Genomic DNA, 22,767 nt, shown 5'->3' with positions numbered 1-22,767 from the left:
AACAAACAAAAACACTGTTCTGCTAACTGAAGATGGTACTGTTGTAATAATTTTCCTGATTATAAGAAAATTTAAGTTTTGTAAATTTTTATTATAAATTCAATGCCTCTAATTTCTGTCCTGCCCTGCCTATACTGTCTTATAGAGTTGTTGAGATCTTTAAATGAGATGAATTATATCTGATAGGATTCTTTGGAACTCAAATAACAAAACGTAAGCAATACTGGCTTAAGAAAGAAAGAGAGAAGGGAGCAGTTGAAAAGAGGAATAAGAAGAAGAGGAAGAAGAGGAAGAGGAGGAAGAGGGAGGGAGAAAGAAAAAGGGGAAAGGAAAGGGGAGGGAAGGAAGGAAGATAATATACTGTCTTGCTTAGTATCAGCAAGTCAGGTCTCTCCAGATACAGACACAAGGCACCATTAGGTCATAGATTCTTTATTTTAGTGTTGGCTTCTTTCCAAATTAGGATCACCTCTTACAGTTGAACCATCTCAGCAGATTCTGTCAATTTGGGGCCACACACTTCTAGGTGCAGATCCAGGGGGAAAATTTGAGAGTCTTCACTCTGGTATTTCCACCTGAAGGCTCAAGCATGCCACTGGCTCAGAAAAGGTCATGTGCCCACTGCTGAGCCAATCACGGTGTTAGAATGGCTCTGATTGACATACACCCACAGGAGAGACACAAAACTGAGAATGGGAAAGCAGGGGGTTCCCAGAGAGAGAGGGGAGTGAGTGGTGCTTGATGAGCAGGCAAAGCACAGATATCTATTCTCTTTACTTGCAAGTGCTGGAGTTAACAGGACTCTGAAATTTAGTGACATATTTAACTCTAGACACTTTTTTTTTTTTTTTTTTTTTTTTTTTTTTTCTTTTGAGACGGAGTCTTGCTCAGTCGCCCAGGCTGGAGTGCAGTGGCCGGATCTCAGCTCACTGCAAGCTCCGCCTCCTGGGTTTACGCCATTCTCCTGCCTCAGCCTCCCGAGTAGCTGGGACTACAGGCGCCCGCCGCCTCGCCCGGCTAGTGTTTTTTGTATTTTTTAGTAGAGACGGGGTTTCACCAGGATGGTCTCGATCTCCTGACCTCGTGATCAGCCCGTCTCGGCCTCCCAAAGTGCTAGGATTACAGGTTTGAGCCACCGCGCCCGGCCAACTCTAGACACTCTTATCCACCCCTGATTAAATAAAATTTTGCAAGTCTACCATGCCTCTCCAGTTGACTGCCCCTACCATGCACTGAGAGTGCCTTCTCTTATGAGCCATGGAATGCTGCAGGGATTATCTGGGTGGCTGCTATGCCTCAGCATGAAAAAGTATGAAAATAGCTGATCCTCATTCTTGCTCTGCCACCTATTCAGTGCACAAACTTGTATTAAGTTTCTTAACCTCTCTGTGTCTTATTTTCCAAACATGAGATGAGTGCCTGCCCCACAGGGATACTGGGATAATTGAAAAAGGTTAATATGTAAAATGATTAGTTCTGGTTTCTAATTGTACTCACCAAGTTCCCTTCTCTAGGGTAAGAAAGGGGCATCTGACATAGAAGTAGCACTGTGGGAAATACAGTTTACAGATCTCAGGTAACTCAGCATACTGCTCTAGCAAGAGACCTGTATAAATAATGGCAGAAGCCTTAGATCAGGGAAGAAACTCAAGAGGTGGTCCCAGAAGTTCCAGTCTTTAGATCGGTGTTGCAAAGTTAAACCCATCTTATAGGTTACTAAAGTTTGCAAAATTAATTCCATTAATTGATATTTACTTATAGAGCATCTTCTATGTGTCAGGTGCCACGCCAGATACTAGGGGATGTAATAATGAGTGAGACAGATTTTGTGTCTCTCTTAAGTATGGTATGGTGAGGAAGACAGAAATAAAGTAAATGATATAGGCATGGGCAAAGACTTCATGACTGAAACACCAAAAACAGTGGCAATAAAAGCCAAAATTGACAAACGGGATCTAATTAAACTAAAGAGCTTCTGCACAGCAAAAGAAACTATCATCAGAGCGAACAGGCAATTGACAGAATGGGAGAAAATTTTTGCAATCTATTCTTCTGACAAAGGGCTAATATCCAGAATCTACAACGAACTTAATTAAATTTACAAACAAACAAACAAACAAACAAACAAAAAACCCCACAAACAACCCCATCAAAAAGTAAGCAAAGGATATGAACAAACGCTTCTCAAAAGAAGACATTTATGTGGCCAAAAAACATGAAAAAAGAATCTCATCATCACTGATCATTAGAGAAATGCAAATCAAAACCCAGAATGAGATACCATATCACAATAGTTAGAATGGCAATCATTAAAATGTCAGGAAACAACAGATGCTGGAGAGGATGTGGAGAAATAGAAACACTTTTACATTGTTGGTGGGAGTATAAATTAGTTCAACCACTGTGGAAGACAATGTGGTAATTCTTCAAGGATCTAGAACTAGAAATACCATTTGACCCAGGCATCCCATTAATGGGTATATACTCAAAGGATTATAAATCATTCTACTATAAAGATGCATGCATACGTATGTTTATTGTGGCACTTTTCACAAAAGCAAAGACTTGGACCCAACCCAAATGCCCATCAACAACAGCCTGGATAAAGAAAATGTGGCACATATACATCATTGAATACCATGCAGCCATAAAAAAAGGATGAGTTCATGTCCTTTGCAGGGACTTGGATGAAGCTGGAAACCATCATTCTCAGCAAACTAATATGGGAACAGAAAACCAAACACCACATATTCTCACTCATAAGTGGGAGTTGAACAATGAGAACACATGGACACAGGGAGGGGAATATCATACACTGGGGCCTGTTGGGGGGTGGAGGGCTAGGGGACTGATAGCATTAGGAGAAATATCTAATGTAGATGACAAGTTGATGGGTACAGCAAACCACCATGGCATGTGTATACCTATGTAACAAACCTGCACGTTCTGCACATGTTTCCAAGAACTTAGTATAGTAAAAAAAAAAAAAACAAACAAACAAAAAAAAAAAACAAGGAAAAAGAAATAGAAGTAATAAAAAAGAAATCCTAGAGCTGAATAATATGACATAACTAAAAATTTTAATAGAAACTACAGAAACTTCCAATAACAGACTCAATTATGTAGCAGAAAAATCAGTAAACTCAAAGACAGGTCATTTGAAATTAGCAAATTACAGGGACAAAAAAAAAAAGAGTAAAAGAGCACAAGCAATCTATCAGACATCATTTAATATACATTTATGGCAGTACTTGAAGGAGAAGAAAGAGAAGAGACAAAAAGTCAAAAATCTTATTCAAAGAAATACTTTGTGAAAACTTCCCAAATCTTTTTCTGTTTTGTTTTTTGAGACAGAGTCTTGCTCTGTCGCCCAGGCTGGAGTGCGGTGGTACGATCTTGACTAGCTGCAACCTCCTGATTCTGGGTTAGAGCAATTCTCCCACCTCAGCCTCCCGAGTAGCTGGGATTACAGGTATGTGCCACCATGCCCAGCTAATTTTTGTATTTTTAGTAGAGACGGAGTTTTGCTACATTGGTCAGGTTGGTATTGAACTCCTGGCCTCAAGTGACTCATCAGCCTTGGCCTACTAAAGTGATGGGATTACAGGCGTGAGCCACCGTGCCTGGCTCCAAATCTTTAAAACAAAATTTTATTCAATTTTATTTTAAGTTCCAGGATACATGTGCAGGTTGTGCAGGTTTGTTACATAGTTAAATGTGTGCCATGGTGGTTTGCTGGAAGCCATTATCCTCAGCAAACTTCCCAAATCTTGGGAGGCAGAGGGATATACATATTCAGGAACCTCACGGGATGCCAAGCAAAATCAGTTCAAAAAAGAATACTATGAGACACAGTGTAATCAAATTGTTGACAGCCAAAGGGAAAGAGAGAATCTGGAAAGTGGCAAGAGAGAAGTAACTCATTACATATAAAGTATCTACCATAAGGTTATCAGTAGACTTCTCAACAAAATGCTTGGAAGATAGGAGGGAGTGGAATGGCATATTCAAAGTGCTGAAAGAAAAAGAGAATCACCAATCAACCATACTATATGGGGAAAAACTGCCCATCAGCAATAAAGAAAAGATGAAAATATTACAAGACAAACAAGTTAAAGGCATTCATTGTGAGACCAACATTACAAGAAATGCTAAAGGAATTTCTTAAAGTTGAAACAAATGGATGATAAGTAACAATAGAAAAATATTTGAAAGTGTAAAACTCACTGATAGAGGTAAACATGTAGTCAAATTCAGGATATTCTACTACTTTAAAAGTAGAGTATAAATCACTATTAACTCAATAGAAGAGTTTTTAAAAGGTGTATTAAAAATAACTATAGAGTTATATAGAAGAAATAAGACCTAGTGTTTGATAAATCAGTAAGGTGGCAATAGTTAATATTAATCTGCTGAACACTTCAAAATAGCTAGAAGGAAACAATTCAGATCTTCTTAGCATAAAATATAAATATTTAACGTTATGAATATCCTAAATACCCTGATTGGACTATATGAATATATCAAATTATCACATGCACTTTCAAATTATGTACATCTATTATGTACCAATAAAATAATAAAAAGGAAAATTATAGCAGAAATAATTGGCTAATCCGTACATGATATAAATAGGTGTAAAGTATGACATCAATAGCATAAAATGTGTTGAATGAAAAGTAGAATTGTAGGGTTTTTGTAGATGACTGAAGTTAAGGTACTGTAAGCTTAAATTAGGACATTAATTCTATAAGATGTTCACAACTAAAAGAAATAGAGAACCAGAAGCAAATCAATCCCAAAGCTAGCGGGAGACAAGACGTAACCAAAATCAAAGCTGAACAGGAGATAGAAACACACACAAAAATTAGAAAAATTAACAAACCAAGGAGCTGGTTTTTTTGATAAAATTAATATAATAGACCACCAGCTATACTAATAAAGAAGAAAAGAGAGAAGATTCAAATAAACATAATCAGAAATGATAAGGGGGTATTACCACAGTCCCCAAAGAAATACAAACATCATGAGAGATTATAAATGCATATAAACTAGACATTTATATGCATTATAAATACACGTGTATTTACATGTATTATAAATACACGTGTATTTACATGTATTATAAATACACGTGTATTTACATGTATTATAAATACATATAAACTAGACATTTTAGAAGAAATTGATAATGTCCTGGAGACATACGCCCTCCCAACACTGAACTAGGAAGAAACTGAATCCCTCAACAGATAAAAAATGAGTTCTGAAATTGAGGCAGTAATAAATAGCCTAACAACCAAAAAAAAAAAAGAAAAGAAAAGAAAAAAACAAAACAAACAAACAAACAAAAAACCCAGCCAGGACCAGATAGATTAACAGCTAAATTTTACCAGATGTACAAAGAAGAGCTGATACCATTCCTACTGAAATTATTCCAAAAAATTGACAAGGACTCCTCCCTAACTCATTCTATGAGGCCAGCATCATCCTGATACCAAAACCTGGCGGTGGTATGACAAAACAAGAAAACTTTAGGCCAATATCCTTGATGAACATCAATGCAAAAGTCCTCAACAAAATATAGGCAAACCAAATCCAGCAGCACATCAAAAAGCTTACTCATGATCAAGGAGGCTTCATCCTGGGATGCAAGGTTGGTTCAACATATGCAAATCAGTAAATGTGATTTATTACATAAACAGAATTAGAGACAAAACCACACAATTATCTCAATAGATGCAGAAAAGGCTTTCAATAAAACTCAATATCCCTTCATCTTAAATACTCTCAATAAACTAGGTATTGAAGGAACATACCCCCAAATTAATAAGAGCCATATATGACAAACCCAGCATCTATAAGAAACTTAAACAAACTTACAAAAAGAAACAACCTCATTAAAAAGTAGGCAACAGACATGAACAGATGCTTTTCAAAAGAAAATATATATGCAGCCAACAAGCATATGAAAAACAGCTGGAAGCATTCCCCTGGAAAACTGCCTCAAGACAAGGATGGTCTCTCTCACCACCCCTATTCCATATCATACTGGAAATTCTGGTCAGGACAATCAGGCAAGAGAAAGATATAATGAGAATTCAAATAGGAAGAGAGGAAGTCAAACTATCCCTGTCTGCAGATGACATGATTCTATATCTAGAAAACCCATCATCTCGGCCTATCCTAAAAGTTTCTTAAGCTGATAAGCAACTTCAGTGAAATGTCAGGATACAAAATTAATGTGCAAAAATTGCTAGCATTCCTATACACCAACAACAGTCAAGCCAAGGGCCAAATCACAAACAAATACCCATTCACAGTCACAACAAATATATATAGGAATACAGCTAATGATGGAGGTAAAAGGTCTCTAAAAAATTACAAACCACTTCTCAGAGAAATCAGAGATGACACAAGCAAATGGAAAAACATTTCATGCTCATGGATAGGAAGAATAAATATAGTTAAAATGGACATACTGCCCAGATCAAAACCACAATGAGAAACAATCTCACACCATTAAGAGTGAGATACTATGTCATGCCAGTTAGGATGGGTATTATTAAAAAGTAAAAATAAATAAATAAATAAAAGATGCTGGTGAGGTTGTGGAGAAAAGGGAACACTTATGACTGTTGGTGGAAGCAAATTCATTCAACCATTGTGGAAGACAGTGTGGTGATTCCTTAAAGACCTAAAGACAGAAATAGCATTAGACCCAGCAATTCCATTACCGGGTATACACCCAAAAGGCAGGCAGATCATGAGGTCAGGAGATAGAGAATATCCTGGCCAACATGGTGAAACCCCGTTTCTACTAAAATACAAAAAATTAGCCTGGCATGGTGGTGAGCACCTGTAGTCCCAGCTATGCGGGAGGCTGAGGGAAGGGAATCGCCTGAACCCAGGAGGCAGAGATTGGAGTGAGACTATGCCACTGCACTCCAGCCTGGTGACAGAGAGAGACTCCATCTCAAAATAAACAGAAAAAAAGAATATAAATCTTTCTATTACAAAGACACATGTACACATATGTTCACTGCAGCACTATTTATGATAGTAAAGATATGGAATCAACCTAAATGCCCATTAATGATAGACTGGATAAAGAAAATGTGGAATATATACACCACAGAATGCTATGCATCCTTAAATAAATAAATAAATATATAAATAAAAATAAAATAAACACAATTTTATATGTATGTACCCAACAGTGGAACATTTAAATATACAATACAAATATGAATAAAACTGAAGGGAGAGATAGATTGTAACACAATAACATAGGGAATATAATACTTCACTTTCAACAATAGACAAGTCATTCAGACAAAAAAAATCAATAGGGGAATGATGATTTGAGTGTGAACAACACTTCAGACCAAATGGACCTAAGAGACATATATATAAAACATTTCATCCAACAGAGGCAAAGTACACATGTTTCTGGAGCATACACAGGACACTCTACAGAATAGACTGTATTAGGCCACTAAACAAGTCTTAAAATATTTAAGAATATTGAAATCATATCAAGTGTCTCTCCTGACCACAATGGAATAACACTAAATATCAGTAACAGATTTTTGGAAAATCACATATACATGAAAATTACATAGCATGCTCCTGAACAATCAACTAATAAAGAAATTAAGAAGAAAATATAAAAAGTATCTTGAGATAAATGAAAATGGAAACACTACATCTAAAACTTATGCAGCAAGTGTCATGCTAAGAGGAAAGTTTATAGAAATAAATACCTACATCAAAAAAGAAGAAAAACCTAAAATAAAACCCTTAATGTTACACTTCAAGGAACTATAAAAAGGATAAAAAACCCAAAATTAGTAGAAAGAAGGAAATAATAAAGATCACAGAAGAAATAATTGAATTAGAGAATAGTAAGACAATAGAAAAGGTTAATACGATGAATAGTTGTTTCTTTCAAAAGATAAACAAAATTGGCAAACCTCCAGTAAGACACAGAGAAAAAAAAGAGGACTCAAATAAATAAAATCGGAAACTAAAGAGGAGATATTATAACAGACACCACAGAAACACAATGGATGATAAGAGGTTACTATGAACCAATATATGCCAATAATTTGGAAAACCTCGAAGGGTGGATAAACTTATAGAAGCAAACAACTGACCAAGGCTGAATCAAGAAGAAATACAAAATCTGAACATGTCAGTAGAGAAAGATGATGATAATGAAATCAGTAATAAAAAATTCTACTATGAAAGGAAAGCCCAGAACCAGAGAGCTTCATAGTAGAATTCTACCAAACATTTAAAAAAGAACTAATACTAATTTTGTCTCAAAAACTTCCAAAAAAATAAAAGTGAAGGGAATATTCCAAAAATTTTCTTACAAGACCAGTATTACATGATACTGAAGCAAGACAAGGACACCACAATAAATGAAAATTACAGGACAACATCCCTAATGAATATACATGCAATAATCCCTAACCAAACACTAGCAAACTGAATTCAACAGTACATGAAAAGAGTCATTCATCATGATCAAGTGGGTTTTATCTACGGGATACAAAGTGGATTGCACATATAAAAATCAATAAATATAATACACCATATTAACCAACTGAAGAATAAAACCCATATGATCATCTCAATAGATGCAGAAAACAAATCTGACAAATTTCAACATTCTTTTATAATAAAAACTGTCAATAAATTAGGTATAAAAGGAAGGCACCTCAACACAATAAAAGGCCGTATCTGAAAAGCCCACAGGTAACATAACTGTGAAAAGTTGGAAGTTTCTCCTCTATGATTAGGCACAAAATGAGGATGCCTGTTCTAACCAGATCTATTCAGTATAGTACTGGAAGACTATTTTATTTATTTGGTCAGAAATAAAAGACGTCCATATCAAAAAGGAAAAAGTAAAATGGTCTCTGTTTTCCAATGACCTGACCTTATATATAGAAAAACCTAAAGAATTCACTAGAAGAAGTTAGATCTGATAAATGAATTCAATAAAGTTTCAGGGTACAAAATCAGCGTACAATATCTAACAGCATTTTTTACACAAGCAGTGAACTTTCTGAAAAAGAAAATAAATTTATTCTGTTCACAGTAGCATAAAAATATACTTAGGAGTAAATTGAACTAAGGAAGCGAAAGATATACATAAAGAAAACTAAAACATTGATGAAAAAATTACAGATGACACAAATAAATGGAGAGGCTTAACTGATTCATGGTTCTGCAGGCCATACAGAAAGCTGAGTGGCACCTGCTTCTGGGGAGGAATCAGGAAGCTTCCAATCATGGAAGAAGGCAAAGAAGGAGCAGGCACATCACATGGTGAAAGCAGGAGCAAGAGAGAGAGAGCAAGGTGCCACACTTTCAGACAGCCAGATCTCGCAAGAAGTTACTCACTATTGTGAGGACAGCACTAAGGAGATGATGCTAAACCATTCATGAGAAATCCACCCCCATGATCCAGTCAGTTCCCACCACGCCCCACCTCCAACATTGACGATTACATTTCAACATGGGATTTGGGGGGAAGGGAGGCGGATCAAAACTATATCACCATATGATTCATTAATCCCACTCCTGGGTATATATCCAAAGACATTAAAATCAGCATGCCAAAGAGATATGAACACTCTCATGTTCATTGCAGTATTATTCACAATAGCCAATATATGGAAGCAATCTAGGTATTCATGAATAGTTAAATATATAACAAAAATGTATTTTATATAGATACACAATGGAATACTATTCAGCCTTAAAAGGGGGGATTCCTGTTATTTGGACAACATGGATGAGCATGAAAGACATTATGCTAAGTGAATAAGCCAGGCACAAAAAGACAAATACTTCACTATCTCATATGTGGACTCTAAAAAGTACAACTCCTAGAAGTAGAATGTAGAATGATGGCTACCAGAGGCTGGGGGAGGGAGGGGGATGAGAAAAGGGGAGATGTTGATAAAAGGGTACAAAATTTGAGGTACACAGGAGGAATAAGCTTTAGTAATCTATTGCACAGAATGGTGACTATCATAAACAGTAATGCATTATGTATTTCCAAATTGCCAAAGGAGCAGATTTTAAATGTTTTCACAACCAAAAAAGATAAGTTATGTGACGTCATGGATTTGTTAATTAGCCTGAATTGATCATTCTGCATTGTAAACATGTAGCAAAACATCCATTATACCCAATATATACACATATATACACACATATATATTGCTATATAATTATTATTTTCCAATTACAAATGAAATTTAAACAACTTTTGTTTTTTTTTTTTTTAAAAGACTGAGTCTTGCTGTGTGGCCCAGCCTGGAGTGCAGTGGCGTGATCTCGGCTCACTGCAGGCTCCTCCCCCCCAGGTTCATGCCATTCTCCTGCCTCAGCCTTCCGAATAGCTGGGACTACAGGCGTCTGCTACCTCGCCTGGCTAACTTTTTGTACTTTTAGTAGAAATGGGGTTTCACTGTGTTAGCCAGGGTGGTCTCCATCTCCCGACCTCATGACCCGCCCACCTCGGCCTCCCAAAGTGCTGGGATTACAGGCGTGAGCCACCGCGCCCGGCCTAAACAACTTTTAAAACTAGAGTAATGCTAGTACTAAAAACAAGTAACACCATAACTGTACAAGCAACGTTATGATCTGTTAGCCAACAACTCTCAAGTCTCAGTAACTTATAACAACAAAACAAAGGCTTTAAATTGTTATTTTTTGGTTATTTGCTATGCAAAAACAGATCTTAGTCAACAAAGCAACTCTATCCACTGGAACTTCAGAGTTACTGGAGGGCCTAGCTTGATGGGGCAAATACTATTTGGAATAACGTTGGTCACTTTTCCAGAGGAAAAATAAAGCTCTAGAGATTTGCACAACCAATTAAATATTTGGCCTAGAAATATCACAACAAATTTATATACATAATTTGCTTATTAGAGTGCCTCACTTGACCCCACATAATAAAAAAGAGCAAGAAAATGCATACAATGATGTGTCTGAAAGGTCAAGAGCCAGAAACACTCTGAGCAACACTAAAGTTTTCCCATTTTAATTGCTGCATTTTTAGTTTACTTCATGTGACACAGATAACATCTTTAATGATGGTTAAACTTTCTAATTATGTTCCTTCATTTGTCAGAATTGTATAAGCAGTTGAACTTTTCCAGTTAATTTTTCTTATTACTTGATCAATGATTTTTAATAACTTTTAAAAATCAATTTGAGATTTTTAATTCAGTATCAATACAAATAATAACCACTATCACTCACAATAATAGGGGTATCTCTTTAAATGGTACAGCAGCAACACAAAAATTAGATGTAATTGCTTCAAACGTTAATTTTTAAAACAATATTCATTGGATGATCACATATTTTTACTAGTCTCAATATTTATGTTTATATTTTAAACACAGTTCACTGATTTTAGTCCAATTGTTTGTATTTCCATCCTATCTATACAAAATTTTTATGCATGATAAATTTAAATATTACTAATATAAATTTATTCACCATTTTGAAATACAACAGAGTCACATGTATACCTGTTAGAACTCAATTGAACCTCTGGAAATAAAGAACCATAATAAGTAGTGAGAGGTGATGATTCAGCATTTTTCTCAATGAGCATGTGCCTCTGAGAGTAAATTCAATGGAATCTTAAGTAATAAGTCCATACTTTGATGCCTTTGAAAAGAGAGCAGACATTCTCCAAAGAGTTTCCAGATCATTTAGAAAGAAATGAATCACATTGTTTGTGCAAGTGGTTGGAAGATGGAAACTTCCTTTATACCATTTGAAAATTACATTGAAGGATTATATTTATTAGGAAAGATACCATGGAGAAACATTATGAAGGATTTACAAGAACTCTCTACGATGTTGTATACATAAGACAATATGTTCCGTATTTTATGGGTAGTTTAATGCACTGTCAAGAGAAACTTTGACAAAATGTTCCCCTTGCCATTTGATTAACTTAACTCATGAGGTATAAATCCACTGTACAAAATATTTTATAGCATAAAATGCATGTGGAAGTTCTATTAATAATCAATACATAATTTATCAGGAATAGACATAAGACTATTTTGCCTGTTTTCACAATTACATTGTGATATTGATTATCTCTTCTTATGAAATTGTGAATAAACTTTCAAAAAATAGACTTGTTTTAGGTTTCCAGAATATTTGCAGAGATGGTACAGAAAGTTTCTGAATAACTTTCATCCAGTTAACCTCTTACATTGCCATGGTGCACTTGTCAAAACTAAGAAACCGATGTTGGTAACGTTGCCATTAACCAAACTCTGCACTTCACGTGAACTTTCCTAATTGTTTTTTCTGTTCCAGGATCCCATCCAGGATACCTCATTACATTAATTATCATATGCACTACCTTCCTCTTACAAAGTTTCTCAGTATAAGAAATATGTGAAAATCATCAAAGTATATGATGACTTTCACATATTTCAGGAGTGCTGGTCAGGTATTTTGTAGAGTATCAGTCTGGGTTTGTCTGATTTTTTATTTCCATCTTTAGATTGGGGCTTTGGGGCTTTGGGGATAAAGAATACAAAGATAAGTACCATTCTTATCACATAATATCAAAGATAAACACAATTGAAATGATTTTCACTGATGATGTTAGTCTTTACCATGAAGTTGAGGTCATGTTTGGCATGTTTCTCTGCTGTAAAGTCACATCTCTCTCTACCCTTCCCGCCTTTCCATACTTTATACTTTTGAAGACTAATAAGAACTTTAAAATATTTTTCCTTCAGAAATTTTGGAAAAAGCCCATGATATTCTAACCATTTAAAAGCATGGAATAAAGCAATAAAGGTACAAATATTAAGGTAAAATTTATATCCAATGGCAGACTGTTGTTTCCTTAGCCTGGAAAAGAACATATAGAGCCAATTTGTAAATCTTCCAATGGAAGGTTGTCTTTGTTTTATTAAGTGCCCATTATTGGTGTTAAGATTTAGATTGTTATGCTTAATGAAGCTTAATTACACTCAAGGGACATTTAAAATTTAGATGAAAGTATTTTGAAAACATTCAATGGAAACTGTTGAGGAAGAGATGAAAAAAAATTATTACGCAGAGGAACCAAAACAGTAAAAAGTAAATGAGGGTTTTAAAAGAACAGAAATCATCTAAAGATTAAAAAAAAGTGGAGATAATTATTTTAATATATGAAATAAAGGAAAAATATTTTATTAGTGAAGTGTGCTCAAACAAATAAATATAATCCAGCTAAAAATCACAATTACTTGATACTTGTAGCTTTTTATAATCCCTTGATCCTAGGTGATCAGAACATTTTTAACTGACTTATTAAGCAAAGACTGATGGGTGTGCCAGTATGAAGACAGACAAATCAGTTAAGTAACCACAGAAATTGATACAATTTCTTTCATGGGATAATAACATTTTTCAATTCATCTATTTCTTTTCTGATTAATTAGGAGAATATTTTGAGTGGGTTCTGGCAGATTTATTGCTAATTAGTTTGGCTCAAACTTGGTGCCTATTACAGGATATGGTGACAGCCCTTATGTGGGGTTATATTTATTAGGAGAATAAAATCACTGCACTAGGTCCCTGCTTAAAATAAAGATTTTAAGGCAAGTTTTCTTTCATCGTATTGCGTATCCTTCTTAGATAGGAATGACAATTTGAACTGGAAAATGTAAAAGCCTATAAGCTTGTTATACTTTGCATGAAGTATTCAAAAATTTTTTTTTTTTTTACTTTTCTCATAGAAATTAAAGCAGCTGCATTTGTTTTTACCAAGTATGCTCTATTACAAGCATTATACATTAGCCTATGGTTTTGTATAATAAGTGACGGCACTGTCCTATAAGTGATGGCAATATTTTAACATTTGTAGTGAAATCAAGAGTAGGAGCTATTTTATTTAAAAATAATAACCACAAAATATTTCCAAAAACATTTTTGAAAGAAAATGGCCATGGTCTCAGATCACATCAGAGTGTGTTTGCCCTACTCCTCTAATAGCCTGGTCTCCTTGCTACCATCTTCCCAATCAATCAATGCCAATCAATCTCCCAGTCCTAACAAATTTACTGCTTTAAATCTCTTATGGAATCATACCACTCTTGAATTAAAAAAAAAAAAAAGTCAGTGCATTTTGTCTGCTGAAGAATAAAACTGAAAGCTCTTAGTACATTATACAAAGCTGGACAGTCTGGAACTCGTTTCCGTAGTTGAAAATTAGGCTTTGGGTATGTAATTGTGTTTGCAGTGCCCTTATTTTCTCATGTTCATTGTGTTTTCATTGGTGTCATCTCCACTTGCCGTATCTACCTGCTTACTCCTCGTTCTTTGAGAATCTAGATTAAGAATTTAGGTTTCTTCTCTGTAAAGTAATCCCAGATATCCCAAGAGGATCTCTTTGCCTCCTCATTTAGCACCCTGCTTCTTTCTGATTAATGTGGTCCCTGTGGCTTTGGCACTGCTTGTTTTGTCTTGCATCTTTTATTCTACAACGTATAAGGAATTTTGTATTTTGTATTCCTCATCTGAAGTGCATAACACAGTCCCTAGCAAAGAGTAAATCACTCAATAAATATTTATAGAGGAAAAAGAGGGTGTATAGTGATTTTAATTGAAGGAGGGAAAATAAATGACACTAGGAAATACCTAATTGCACCTTGATTTGCAGTGTAAGTTTTTTTTCTCAATTGTGTAATATGACAGCCATTGATATATCATATATCTCTAAATTTTATTTTGGAAGGCATAATATTGCAAGAGAAAATGTCTTTGGCTGTGGATCTGTTTATTTCCTCTTTTCCTCATTTTGGAGGAGTCAATTAATAACTAGTAACTAACTGCCTAAGAACTGGTGTTACAAGATCACCTAACACAATACTATGCCTCTGAGTACTAGAAAATTTAAATAAAGTAAAGGAATCAACATTTTATACCTATCTTAAATTTTGGATTTCTAAATAATATTTCCTGAAATTTCTTCCTGGAACCATCAAATCTAGCTTTGAGCTGCTAGATTTTGAGCTGCCACTTTTTTTTCTTCTTGTCATTGTCATTCTGACATGTATTTGGAATTCAGCCTATTTTCCAAAGGCGAACTCTAGAGCCTCAGGGTGTATGGGTTTGAGATAAGGATCATCTGTTATTTGAAGAAACTATGTTCTGGAGAATTCTGATTCCACTCAATCCTATCCAATCTATGACTGTCCCACCACACCCACAGAGAACAACTAACTCTTTGGGAGTTAGAGGAACATTTAGTGTCTTAACTTTGACGGACAGATGACTTCACAAATGTAAATATGCAGAAAAAAGCAAGAGAGAGAAAGAGAGAGAGAGAGACTAAGACTTGTCTTGGAAAGAATTGTAGCTTTGATCATAGGCAAATAGAGCTCACCAGAAGCAAGCAGACAAAACATACAGTTCGCTCAGGGAGCCCTGCACTCTAGGGTCAAAACAGAAAGACTTAATGCATACCTAAAATGCTGAGTACTCAACTTTCCACAAGAGAAAGACTAGCTGAGGTGGGATTAGTCTTCAGTCGTGTATTTTCATATGGCACAAGAGGAAAATGGAGAAGAGAGGAACTCCTAGAGGGCAATACAAAGGGCCATATAATACAATGAACTTTGGGACTACCTTCAGAGAGCAGAAAAGGGAAGGGTTGACCAAGGAATAATCCCTATCTCCCAAATTTAGGATTGCTATACAACAAAAACTGTTTTTTTTTGTCTCCACTTCTGCTACCTAAAGGAATATTTATGTGATTATGTGGTCCTTACTTTACCTTTGCACAGTGTATGTTGCGGGTGTGTGTGCAGACAACTTGGCTTTTTCAGACATAGATGAATCACGAAGATTAAAAGTGGAGCCAATGCAAGTCTATATCAAGATCCTAGACATAGAGTCTGATGCTATAGAAGAGTGGGAAGTGAATATTTGTGGCAATGGCCTTGCCTATAATTGATTATAACATTGTTTTCACTGCTGCTCCTTTCGTATGAGGATTATATAACTATGTCCATCGCCATGTGAGGTGCAATGCTTCCTGAAGGGAGGAGTTTATTTCCTCACCTCACTGAATTCTGGTTTTACAATGTCACTTGCTCTGGTCAATGGAATGTGTGCAGAATATTGTATACACCTGAGAAGATGCTTTTAAGAGCTACGGTATGGTTAGCACTTCTCTACTTTCCCTTCTGCCATGAGAACAGTCTTGAGCCTCAGAAAACGCCCCCCAAATGAAGGCCTCAGAAGCAAGTTTTTCTCTGACTTTTCTTCTGACATGTGTCTCAGGTCTGATCTCCCCCAAGGCTAGCCATAGAAACTAGAATCTCTTTTCCCCAAGGTGAGTCATAGAAACCAGAACTGCTTTTCTGCAAAGCCAGCCATAAACCCTAAAAACATGACTCTCGCTTTCCTTCTGCCTTTCCGTGTGAAAATTGGCCATAAAGAAATTATCTGACCTACCTTATTTGACTGTAGGTTATATGACCCCCATAACAGAGAAGGTCCTGCCCCATACTCACAAGGAAGAACTTCATGCTCCGAGAAGCCAAGAAGAATCTGAATGGACAGGCTCCTCCTGGGTTTTCTCACTCAGCCTATTAGCATTAGAACATATTTTTTTGTCCAATCATATCTCTACACGGTTGTCTATATTTTGTTGAACCTAAGGATAAAAATGGACAATATTCCCTATATCTTTGGGTCTTCATTCTGAAGGCTGTCATGCATATACATTAAATAAATGTGTATGTCTTTCCTCCAATTAATCTGCTTTTGGAAATTGATTTTTCAGCATGTCTTCACAGGGCCTATGGGAGCTTTCCTCCTTGGCTCCCACCACAGCATAGTACTAGGACATTGCCAATTTGCTGGAATGAAAAGCACCCACAGAAGACAACTAAGGTATAGTGGGGCCACAGCTAAGTTGCAGCTGCTACAGCTTTAATATCACATGAACAATAAATAAACCATTGTTGTTTCAATCCACGAAGAATTGAGGCTATTGCCAGAATTTATCCTAATGGCAGCTAACTAATAACCACCTGAGAGGCATCTTTCTCATGAATTTACTGATAGCACCTGGCATGGTGCCTGCTACAAAGTTTCTACAAAATAAATACTTAATAGATGCAAGAGTGAAGGAATGAAGATGTCTAGTCATGCACCATCAAACATCTCATTTGCAAAAATCCCCATTATATATTTATTTTGTCTCTGATAACTACATGAGTCCTCAAGTAACTTGAGGAACTAAATCATTTAAAGAACTAGCATTTCCTTTGGTGAAAAATGAATATTGATAAAATAAGAATGCATTTGAAATGGAAGAGAAATCATATCGATGCAAAATTCCAATATCATACTTAGCTTCTATAAATCAATAAGTAAAGGTTAATGATTTCATAGAAAATATGAGCAAGAGGAAGTTCTAATGGCTCTGAAATGAATGCTGCATGAAAATGCAAATAAAAACAAGTGATAACTTTAAAAATATTAATAAGTTTAACATATTTAACATGTGTAACACATTGTGACAACCACTGCACTGGCTATCATAAGAACTGAGAGAACTTTTCAAAATGATAGCTTAGCAATGTCCACCCAATTTTTATAAAACCACCTAGCTTTTAACCCCAAAATTTGAACTCTAACATTTTAGCACACAAATATACTTATATATAAGCAAAATGGTGTAAAGATATTCAATACAAAATTATTTGTAATAGTAGAATAGAAATAATCTAAATGTCAACAGGGAAACTAACGACATAACCATATGGACATTATAAAACACTTTTATGTATAATCATCTGAAAATGTACCCAGATATATTTGTATGTGACAAAGGAAGGTGCAACAGAATGTAAACTGTGCTGTTATATGAATCATATTAAAAGAAATGTTTACATAAACATAGGATATATAGTTAGTATGACTACGTGGTTCAGTTTGCCCAGGATATTTCTTCTTTTTCACCCATTCTCCTGGCATAATTACTACTTGCATACCTTTTCACTCTCAAATGTGTCTTAGCTTGGTTGATAATTTATCAGGGTATCATATATATACCTTATATTTACATATATCATATGTATACCTTATATTTATATTTAAGTGTCCCTACAATATTTCTTGAAGTATGCACAAGAAAGATAATGGTGGTCTCCATGATGGCTATGTTCTGGGGTGGGGAAAGAACACTTAATTTACACTATATATTTTCATGAAATGTGATTTATACACTATGTGTATGAATTGCCAATTCAAAGTCAGTATAAAAAATTTAAAACTAAACCACCTACTCAAACTTCTATCAGTAAATTTTTTATAGAATGTGGTTATTGTGAAATACAGGAATGATTAAAGTAACAATGCAAAATCACACTGTGTGATGTGAATGGAACCATGATTAGAGAATTTTTAAGGATATAATGATCTGGAATTGCATTCTGCTGCCACAATGCTAAATTGTTGCCCCAAGCAGAGTATAATTTTCTCACTGACCTCTTGATGTTTTGCAAAAATAAGGGAGTGAGATAATTACGATGACTTCCAGTAATTAAATAGGTTCCTAATTTGTAAATAAATCTTATATATTTCTAGTTCTCACCAGGATATAATATTCATTTAAACACCATGGTAAAACTCAGAGGACTTTTTCTTCAAAATTCAATCTCCTTTTTTTTCCTTCAGGCCAGAAGTCTATCATAAAATCAAATGTTGTGGGGGCAAGTTTCATTAATTATTTATTAGAATACAAGCTTCTGGTATGGAAGCAGATTTTCCTGGCTTGTTCACTGTGACACCCTATTAGCTAAGATAGGCATATTGTGGTATATTGTGAGTGTTCAATAATTATGTCAAATAAATGATTGAATGAATTAATAAAGATTAGACAGGTATTCTCATACTCCAGTATTGTATATTTTATAAATATAACAAGGTTAACTTAGAATAGATATGCCTGACAAAATATATATTTATTTGATCATAGCTGTGTTTTCCTACAACTAAGCTCTACAAAAGCTGATATCTTGATTTTTATTCACTGCTGTGCCTCTTGTTTTAATTCATAGTAGACACTCAACAACTCTGTTTTTTTTTTTGAATTATTTATAACTAAGTGAGCAAAAGATATCTGAGAAATAAAGTCAGATAAAAGGAAAATCAGGTATTCTCTGTGATACATATTCTCTGTGATAATGAAAACTAGATGGAGATTTAAAATAAGAAGATTGGACAAGTTTCTCCTAATAAGTCTACAAATTTAAAAATATTTAACTATGTCATATATTTGGTGAGAGGCCCATGACTCAATATTTTGCTGACAGTACTTTGAACTCCTGCTGCTTTATTATATCCATACAGAATGGTTCTGGCAGGCTTCAGCTTCTTTTGTACTTTTATACTTCCTTTGGCAATCTAAACAGTATAACTCTCTCCACGTCCTTTGTGTTAGGCAAAGTTATTGACTGAGATCCTTATACAGATGTGTGAGTCTGCGAAAGTCAATATCTAACAAGTATTTCCTGTCCCCTGCCTGCTGCCTCGTGAACATACACAGACTTTTATTTGGTTGGACAGTGAAACTCCTATTTGTGCACAATGTATGTAATCATTCTATTTGTTTGTCTCATGGCCTGTCTTTTGGTTAAATAGATCTATCTTATTTATCTTAAATCCCTGAGGGTCCACATCTCTATGCTACGATTTAATGCAAGAGGTAAGTCCAACATTTTATTTTCAAACTATTTACCATAATCCTAAACTTGGTAGAGGTTGTGACTTTATAACTGATTTTTACTTTTTTCTAAACAGTGTCTCCTGGAAGAAAGTAATTTTCCACAATGCTTTTTGGTGATATTTATATGTTAGTAAAGACTTGATTTGTTTATAGAAATAAAATGATGCAGAAATTGTATACAGGAATGTTTGTGGGGATTCAATTTCACTGTATTGGCAGTTATACAAACACTATTTCTCAGTGTTCCACTGTGAGAATGCACAAAAGGAAGAGTGACTCAAAGAGCCAGAAACCAACTTGAATAATGAGAGTCCAAGTGCTCGTCCAGCCTTCCGTGCCAGTGCTTCTGAAAGAGCCTTGGTGAGTGGACAGATGGTAGTCATGATTGGGTAAAAATTAACCCAATAAAATTTTCCTATTATTTTTAAAGCCTTAGAAGACCTATTTAATTGAAATATTCATTTAAAAATTTTTGAACACCCTGAATCAGAAGGAAACATACACCATAATTTAAATATTCCTTGACCTCTCACTTTCAAACAGGTTAAAGCACACCAATATTAAGGTGGAAATCTATTTCCAAATAATTATAGTCCTTGGGCTTGAGAGAGGGTAATATCTTGAAAGGCATTAACTATAATAGATGTGGGATAACTGCCATTTGACTGACACTCAGGTACTATTTGAAGGACTTCTCCAAGGACAGAAGATTCTATCTTATAGAAAGCTGGATGCCCCCAAAGGAGGAAAGAATAAGTGTTCTTGAGAAGATATTTATTTAAATATGTTTTCAGCAGGGAATTAGAGAGAGAAATCTTCATACTATTAAAGTTAAATCCATATGAATAAAAATAACAATAACATTTATTGAGCCCTTATAATTTGTCAGCCATATATATATATAATCTCTTTTAATTATCTAAAACACTATATAATGCAATTTTGCAAATAAAGTGGCTACGGCTTAGAAAGGTTAAAAAACTCTCAAAGGTTATATCTCCAGTAAATAGTAAAGCTCAAATTCAACAACAGTCAATTGGAATAAACATAGTTTATAAAATGTTATAAAAAGGAAAGATAAATTTTTACTGAAAGTATTTTTATTTTAAAAATCTGAAAGTATAAGTAAAATATGTTATTTGAGTTACTGTGCTAGCTCTTTAACAAGTTCTCTCAATTATAAGAAGTGTTTATTTTTATAACTAGGTATTATTAATGGTATATAGGTCAAAAACAATGTCAAATTATCATATATTTTGCCTCTTAAGAAATGTGCAGTCATTAATTCTGCAGGTTAGAAAGTTGGTTTATTAACAGACCCCAATGCTTTTAATATGTTGTATGTGAAATTCATCTTATTTTGTCCTTGTGGTTCACAAAAACGTCAACCAGTAGACATAGGAAAGGTGGGTTTTTCTGTTTTACATTGAATAAAAGTTATCTTAATTTCTTAGAAATGTTCTGTAACTGAAACACCCAACAATACTTGCTGTGTAGAATTTGGTTAATGCATGTTTATTCTTAATATATAAATTAAAATAATGATTGCATAGATGTATAACAGTTGTAAGGTGTTTAAAAATAAACCTATACTTTGGGACACTATACAAAGGATGGATAATTAATCCTAATATCATTCATATGAAGTAAACTCAATATTGTCAAGAATTCATTTTTAATCTACATTATGTTTTAAACATAAGCTATGGCTTATTCTCATTTTGCATATTAATCTTCTTTTAATTAGTTATTTGTAGCATGAAAATATCTTTGGATTAAAGAAGTAAAAAGAATTTGATGCAACTAAAAGTAGTATTATGATCAACAAGTATGTGATAGAAAAAGTAGAGCTCAAGGCATACTGACCATCTTTGCTAAGCCAAAGAATATTAATTGGAATATATATATCTAAGGTTAACTACCTTGGGGAAATAAGCGTGTTTATAAAAAGATAAATGAGCATTGCAAAGTCATTTAGGAATGTTATAAATGACCATTAAGACACTTCTGGGGGGACACAAAAGAGAGTGGGCACAGGACCTGAAGGAGAATCATTTAGTTAGAGAGTAACAATCACTTAAAAGAAAAGCAAAAGGAAAAGACGCTGTTCCTAAATGACCAAATTATCCAGCTAAAGCAGCCTGTGTTTTCCTTAAACTAATGAAATACAGAATGTGTGAAATTTATTTCACAAGCAAGCCTCAGATTTTATGTATGTCAACCTGTGCAAGAGGCTGTGTGTTTTCCATGAAAAAAATAATGACTTTCAAAAAATTAGAGGCAGAAAACTTTCAAACTTCATTCAGTTCTAAGTATGCCATAGCTAAATTAAAATCCACAGTTTTATTTCTGTTATTGAAAAAGAGTATTTCAAATTGATGGACTTCAGATATTTGTTTAAACATGGATCTTGAATATTATTCTGAGATTTTCTTAGATAACTAAATGTCATGGAATTTACAGATATTAGCCTGAGAATTAGTAGCTATGTCTGTCCTGTTAATAATGGAAATATTTGACCTAGGTTCTACTTACATGAAAAAAATGAAAGGTAATATAAAAACTAGAGTCATTTCTTGCTTACATTTTATATAAATATGATTCATATTCCCAGAACTTCAAACTGTATCACAAAGGGAAATTAGGGTTGAGGAGCTATCTTCTAAGCAAAAACATGAATGGAAGTGTTAAATATACACGTATTAACCTGTGTGTTTCCTGTGTATTGCCCTTCATCTTTGCGAACATTTCATTGGAACCCTAAGCTCTTTTCATCCTCTTTCTCATCATATATAGAAATGAAAAATACATATTTAGAGAAGGCATTGGCAGAAGTGAGAAGCTGAAAGATTCTAACATATACTTGGAGAGCAAGTGTTTTCTCCTTCCAAAGATAAATTTAGCTCTGAGGTAAAAGGGAAGGAACCTGGTGGAATAGGAGAGATGCAGAATTAAAGAAAGAAGAAGAG

This window comes from Theropithecus gelada, chromosome 6 (genome assembly GCF_003255815.1).
Source record: "Theropithecus gelada isolate Dixy chromosome 6, Tgel_1.0, whole genome shotgun sequence".
Lineage (NCBI taxonomy): Eukaryota > Metazoa > Chordata > Mammalia > Primates > Cercopithecidae > Theropithecus > Theropithecus gelada.
Note: the sequence above shows the minus strand (reverse complement) of the source record.